We start from the raw sequence: 6,713 nt of genomic DNA on the forward strand, positions 1-6,713 counted from the left end.
ATCTTCATCCAATCAGTCTTACTCCTTTCCATGGCTGGCTTTATGTGATACATCACCACTGTCAATGGCTACTTTCGATCATCTCTCGGGAAAACGATCCAATGCCCTGTCACGGCACGGCTAATCGTCTGGAGGCATCACCCTTGTCCATAGCTTCATCTTATCCTCTCAGTGAAAATGGTCAACGCACCCTGTCACGGCGCGGCTATTCATCTGTCGGTTCTCGATCATGCTGGAATAGGATTTACTATCCTTTTGCGTCTGTCACTAACGCCCTGCAATCGTGAGTTAGGAGCTCGTCACAGTCATTCATTCATTGAATCCTACTCGGAATACCACAGACAAGGTTTAGACCTTCCGGATTCTCTTGAATGCCGCCACCATTCTAGCAATAAGGAAGTGGTTGTCAGGCACGCGTTCATAAGGAATGATGATGATTGTCACGTTCATCACATTCAGGTTGAAGTACGAATGAATATCTTAGAAGCGAAATAAGATGAATTGAATAGAAAACAGTAGTACTTTGCATTAATCTTTGAGGAACAGCAGAGCTCCACACCTTAATCTATGGAGTATAGAAACTCTACCGTTGAAAATACATAAGTGAAAGGTCCAGGCATGGCCGAGAGGCCAGCCCCCATGGTCTAAGAACCATGCGTTCAAAGATGTCAAAAAGACTAGTAAAATGTCCTATTTATAATAAACTAGTCACTAGGGTTTACATAAGTAAGTAATTGATGCATAAATCCACTTCCTGGGCCCACTTGGTGTGTGTTTGGGCTGAGCTTGAGTGTTGCACGTGCAGAGGCCATTTGCGGAGTTGAACGCCAGCTTTTGTGCCAGTTTGGGCGTTCAACTCTGGTTTTGGCTCCTTTTCTAGCGCTGGACGCCAGATTTGGGCAGAGAGCTGGCGTTGAACGCCAGTTTACATCGTCTATTCTTGGCCAAAGTATGGACTATTATATATTGCTAGAAAGCCCTGGATGTCTACTTTCCAAAGAAATTTGAAGCGCGCCATTTCAAGTTCTGTAGCTCCAGAAAATCCACTTTGAGTGCAGGGAGGTCAGAATCCAACAGCATCAGCAGTCCTTTTTCAACCTCTGAATCTGATTTCTGCTCAAGTCCCTCAATTTCAGCCAGAAAATACCTGAAATCACAGAAAAACACACAAACTCATAGTAAAGTCTGGAAATGTGAATTTAACATAAAAACTAATGAAAACATCCCTAAAAGTGACTAGATCCTACTAAAAACATACTAAAAACAATGCCAAAAAGCGTATAAATTATCCGCTCATCACAACACCAAACTTAAATTGTTGCTTGTCCCCAAGCAACCGAAAATCAAATAGGATAAAAATAAGAGAATATACTATAAATTCCAAACTATCAATGAAACAGAGCTTCAATCATATGAGCGGGACTTATAGCTTTTTGCCTCTTGAATAGTTTTGGCATCTCACTTTATCCATTGAAGTTTAGAATGATTGGCATCTATAGGAACTTCAGATTTCGAATAGTGTTATTGATTCTCCTAGTTAAGTATGATGATTCTTGAACACAACTTCTTTATGAGTCTTGGCCGTGGCCCTAAGCACTTTGTTTTCCAGTATTACCACCGGATACATAAATGCCACAGACACATAATTGGGTGAACCTTTTCAGATTGTGACTCAGCTTTGCTAAAGTCCCCAATCAGAGGTGTCCAGGGTTCTTAAGCACACTCTTTTTTTTTTGCTTTGGACCTTGACTTTAACCGCTCAGTCTCAAGTTTTCACTTGACACCTACACGCCACAAGCACATGGTTAAGGACAGCTTGGTTTAGCCGCTTAGACCAGGATTTTATTCCTTTTAGGCCCTCCTATCCACTGATGCTCAAAGCCTTGGGATCCTTTTTATTGCCCTTGCCTTTTAGTTTTAAGGGTTATTGGCTTTTTGCTCTTGCCTCTTGGTTTTAAGAGCTTTTGGCTTTTTCTGCTTGCTTTTTTCTTTTTCTTTCTATATTTTTTTTCGCCTATTTTTTTTCTGCAAGCTTTGTTCTTTGCTGCTTTTTCTTGCTTCAAGAATCATTTTTATGATTTTTCAGATTATCAAATAACATGTCTCCTAGTCATCATTCTTTCAAGAGCCAACATATTTAACATTCTTAAACAACAACTTCAAAAGACATATGCACTGTTCAAGCATACATTCAGAAAATAAGAAGCATTGTCACCACATCAATATAATTAAGCTAAGTTCAAGGATAAATTCGAAACTCATGTACTTCTTGTTCTTTTGAATTAAAACATTTTTTATTTAAGAGAGGTGATGGATTCATAGGACATTCATAACTTTAAGACAAAGTTACTAACTACTAATGATCATGTAATGAAGACACAAACATAGATAAGTACATAACATAGAAAACGAAAAACAGAAGAAAGAAGAACAAGGAATGAATCCACCTTAGTGATGGTGGCGTTTCCTTCTTGAGGAACCAATGATATCCTTGAGCTCTTCTATGTCTCTTCCTTGTCTTTGTTGCTCCTCCCTCATTGCTTTTTGATCTTCTCTTATTTTATGAAGCATGATGGAGTGCTCTTGATGTTCCACCCTTAGTTGTCCCATATTGGAACTCAATTCTCCTAGGGAGGTGTTGATTTGCTCCCAATAATTTTGTGGAGGAAAGTGCATTTGAGGCATCTCCGGGATCTCATGGAAATGAGCTTCTTGCGCCTCTTGAGCTCCATGAATAGGCTCTCTTGCTTGCTCCATCTTCTTCTTAGTGATGGGCTTGTCCTCTTTGATGAGGATATCTCCCTCTATGTCAATCCCAGCCGAATTGCATAAGTGGCAAATGAGGTGAGGAAAGGCTAACCTTGCCATAGTGGATGACTTGTTAGCCACCTTGTAGAGTTCTTGAGGTATAATCTCATGAACTTCCACCTCTTCTCCAATCATGATGCTATGGATCATGATGGCCCGGTCTATAGTAACTTCAGACCAGTTGCTAGTGGGAATGATTGAGCACTGAATGAACTCCAACCATCCTCTAGCCACAGGCTTGAGGTCTAATCTTCTCAGTTGAACCGGCTTGCCTTTGGAGTCAATCTTCCATTGAGCTCCTTCTACACATATGTCCATAAGGACTTGGTCCAACCTTTGATCAAAGTTGAACGCCAACCTCATATTTTTCGGACTAAAATCTAAGTATTTCCCCCGAACCATTGTAACATAGTTCTTTGGATCCGGGTTCTTACTTTGATCATGGTTCTTGGTGATCCATGCATTGGCATAGAACTCTTGAACCATTAGGATGCCGACTTGTTGGATGGGATTTGTTAGAACTTCCCAACCTCTTCCTTGAATTTCATGTCGGATCTCCGGATACTCATTTCTTTTGAGTTTGAAAGGGACCTCGGGGATCACCTTCTTCTTGGCCACAACATCATAGAAGTGGTCTTGATGGGCTTTGGAGATGAACATTTCCATCTCCCATGACTCGGATGTGGAAGCTTTTGTCTTCCCTATCCCCTTTCTAGAGGATTCTCCGGTCTTAGGTGCCATCAATGGTAATGGAAAAACAAAAAAGCTATGCTTTTACCACACCAAACTTAGAATATTGCTCGCCCTCGAGCAATAAACAAAAGAATAGAAGAAGAAGAAGAAAAAATATGGAGAGGGAGAGTGGGAAATGTTTCGGCCAAGAAGGGTGTAGAGGGGTGTGTTGTGTGAATTTGATGAAGACTGGAGGGCTTTATATAGGGAAGGGAGGGGGGTTAAGGTTCGGCCATATGGGTGGGTTTGGGTGGGAAATTGGTTTTGAATTTTTGAAGGTAGGTGGAGTTTATGAGGTAGGTTTATGGGGAAGAGTGGATGGATGTGAGTGGTGAAGAGGTGATGGGGAAGAGAGATTGAGGTGATTGGTGAAGGGTTTTTGGGGAAGAGTGTTTATGGGATTGTGTGAAAGAGAGTGGTGAGGGATGAGAAGAGTTGAGTGGAGGTAGGTGGGGATCCTGTGGGGTCCACAGATCCTGAGATGATCCTGTGGGGTCCACAGATCCTGAGGTGTCAAGGATTTACATCCCTGCACCCATTAGGCATGTAAAATGCCTTTGCACACAACTCTGGGCGTTCAGCGCCAAGTTGGTGCCCATTTTGGGCGTTCAATGCCCATTTGTTGCCATTTCTGGCGTTGAACGCCAGAACCATGCTTGTTCTGGGCGTTCAGCGCCAGGATGCTGCCCATTTTGGGCGTTCAGCGCCAGAACCATGCTCTGTTCTGGCGTTGAACGCCAGGCAGATGCTCCTCCAGGGTGTGATTTTTTCTTCTACTGTTTTTGATTCCGTTTTCAATTTTTATATTCATTTTGTGACTCCACAAGATCATGAACCTATAAAGACATATAACTAAGAAAAATATAGTTAGATAAATAAAAATTGGGTTGCCTCCCAACAAGCGCTTCTTTAATGTCAATAGCTTAACAGTGGGCTCTCATGGAGCCTCACAGATGTGCAGAGCTTTGTTGAGACTCTCCAATACCAAACTTAGAGTTTGGATATGAGATTTCAACACCAAACTTAGAGTTTGGTTGTGGCCTCCCAACACCAAACTTAGAGTTTGACTGTGGGGGCTCTGGTTGACTCTGCTTTGAGAGAAGCTTTTTCTGCTTCCTCTCCATGGTTGCAGAGGGAGATCCTTGAGTTTTAAACACAAGGGAGTCCTCATTCCATTGAAGGACTATTTCACCTCTGTCAACATCAATCACAGCTCTTGCTGTGGCCAGGAAAGGTCTTCCTAGGATGATGGATTCATCCTCTTCCTTTCCAGTATCCAGGACTATGAAATCAGCAGGGATGTAAAGGCCTTCAACCTTTACTAACACGTCCTCTACTTGTCCATAAGCCTGTTTTCTTGAACTGTCTGCCATCTCTAATGAGATTTTAGCAGCTTGCACCCCATAGATTCCCAGTTTCTCTATTACAGAGAGGGGCATGAGGTTTATTCCTGAACCAAGGTCACACAGAGCCTTAAAGATCATGGTGCCTATGGTACAGGGTATTATGAACTTTCCAGGATCCTGTCTCTTCTGAGGCAATGTCAGTTGATCCAGATCACTTAGTTCATTGATGAACAAGGGAGGTTCAACTTCCCAAGTATTAATGCCAAATAATTTGGCATTCAGCTTCATGATTGCACCAAGAAACTTGGCATTTCGCTCTTCAGTAACATCCTCATTCTCTTCAGAAGAGGAATACTCATCAGAGCTCATGAAGGGCATAAGGAGGTTCAATGGAATCTCTATGGTCTCTAGATGAGCCTCAGAGTCCTTTGGTTCCTCAGAGGGAAGCTCCTTATTGATCACTGGACGTCCCAAGAGGTCTTCCTCCTTGGGATTCACGTCCTCCACTCCCCTTGTAGGTTTGGCCATGGTGCTTATGTCAATGGCCTTGCACTCTCCTTTTGGATTCTCTTCTGTATTGCTTGGGAGAGTACTAGGAGGGATTTCAGTGATCCTTTTACTCAGCTGGCCCACTTGTGCTTCTAGATTTCTAATGGAAGATTTTGTTTCATTCATGAAACTCACAGTGGCCTTAGATAGATCAGAGACTAGATTTGCTAAATTAGAAGCATTTTGTTCAGAGTTCTCTGTCTTTTGCTGAGTGGATGATGGAAAAGGTTTATTATTGTTAAACCTGTTTCTTCCACCATTATTAAAGCCTTGTTGAGGCTTTTGATCCTTCCATGAGAAATTGGGGTGATTTCTCCATGATGAGTTATAGGTGTTTCCATAAGGTTCACCTAAGTAATTTACCTCTGCTATTGCAGGGTTCTCAGGATCATAAGCTTCTTCTGCATAAGAAGCCTCTTGAGTACTGTTGGATGCAGCTTGCATTCAATGCAGACTCTGAGAGATCATATTGACTTGCTGAGTCAATATTTTATTCTGAGCCAATATGGCATTCAGAGTATCAACTTCAAGAACTCCCTTCTTCATAGGCGTCCCATTACTCACAAGATTCCTTTCAGAAGTGTACATGAACTGGTTATTAGCAACCATGTCAATGAGTTCTTGAGCTTCTGCAGGCGTTTTCTTTAGGTGAATGGATCCACCTACAGAAGTGTCCAGTGACATCTTTGATAGCTCAGATAAACCATCATAGAATATATCCAGGATGGTCCATTCTGAAAGCATGTCAGAAGGACACTTTTTGGTCAACTGTTTGTATCTTTCCCAAGCTTCATAGAGGGATTCACCTTCTTTCTGTCTGAAGGTTTGAACATCAGCTCTAAGCTTGCTCAGCTTTTGAGGAGGAAAGTACTTGGCTAAGAAAGCCTTGACCAGCTTATCCCATGAGTTCAGGCTATCCTTAGGTTGAGAATCCAACCATAGTCTAGCTCTGTCTCTTACAGCAAAAGGGAAAAGCATGAGCCTGTAGACTTCAAGATCTACTCCATTAGTCTTAACAGTATCACATATCTGCAAGAATTCAGTTAAGAACTGAAAAGGATCTTCAGATGGAAGTCCATGAAACTTGCAGTTCTGCTGCATCAGAGAAACTAATTGAGGTTTCAGCTCAAAGTTGTTTGCTCCAATGGCAGGAATGGAGATGCTTCTTCCATGTAAATTGGAATTAGGTGCAGTAAGGTCACCAAGCATCTTCCTTACATTATTATTATTTTCGGCTGCCATCTCCTCTTCCTGTTCGAAAATTTTTGAAAGGTTATC

The 6,713-nt window shown here is 42.0% G+C and overlaps 1 non-coding gene across 1 annotated transcript; it reads left to right on the forward strand.

The window, feature by feature from the left end:
- Positions 1-6,173: 6,173 nt before the first annotated feature.
- Positions 6,174-6,281, forward strand: LOC148565219 (small nucleolar RNA R71). The gene has a single exon (XR_015884218.1). It is a non-coding gene; the product is annotated as a small nucleolar RNA R71 (small nucleolar RNA).
- Positions 6,282-6,713: the final 432 nt, after the last annotated feature.

The sequence above is a fragment of the Arachis ipaensis genome, chromosome B5 (genome assembly GCF_059453495.1).
Source record: "Arachis ipaensis isolate K30076 ecotype BB chromosome B5, ASM5945349v1, whole genome shotgun sequence".
In the NCBI taxonomy this organism is placed as follows: domain Eukaryota; kingdom Viridiplantae; phylum Streptophyta; class Magnoliopsida; order Fabales; family Fabaceae; genus Arachis; species Arachis ipaensis.